We start from the raw sequence: 566 nt of genomic DNA, 5'->3' as shown, positions 1-566 counted from the left end.
TATATATATATATTAAATTTTTATATTAATGTTACATTTGAAATATTTTTGTGTCAATTTTGTTAATGTTACTGGGCTCAAAACTTAAAACATTTTTTAATTTGAGATTTAACATGATTATCTTTTCAATGGTAAAATGTATGAGAAGATAAATTATAAATAAATAAAGAAATTAAGAGAAAAGTTAAAAAATGCTCCAGATATATTTATTTGTTTATATGTATAGAGGCCTGAGTACTAGTACAGTAGCAGATCGGAAAAAATATTTGTATTTTCTTTCGGCTAGTATATATTTATTTTTAGGCTGTGGATATGCATGAATCTCCTTAATATAAATTCTTTTGGGTTAACTTGCTACTTTTCAAACTCAGATTATGAGATTGCTCTCAAATGCGTTATCTTACTAAGTCTATGTAGCAAGCAAAATAAAAAAGGTAATTCAACTTGAAGTAGATGATGAACGATGTCATCCAAAGGAATTTAATGAACTTTGGGTCAAGTTTTACTCGGGAGATAATTTTTAATAAACATTAACTAATGAAGGATTGTGTCCTATCGACTGTATT

This window comes from Phalaenopsis equestris, unplaced genomic scaffold (assembly GCF_001263595.1).
Source record: "Phalaenopsis equestris unplaced genomic scaffold, ASM126359v1 Scaffold000556, whole genome shotgun sequence".
Lineage (NCBI taxonomy): Eukaryota > Viridiplantae > Streptophyta > Magnoliopsida > Asparagales > Orchidaceae > Phalaenopsis > Phalaenopsis equestris.
This window is presented reverse-complemented; position numbering follows the sequence as displayed.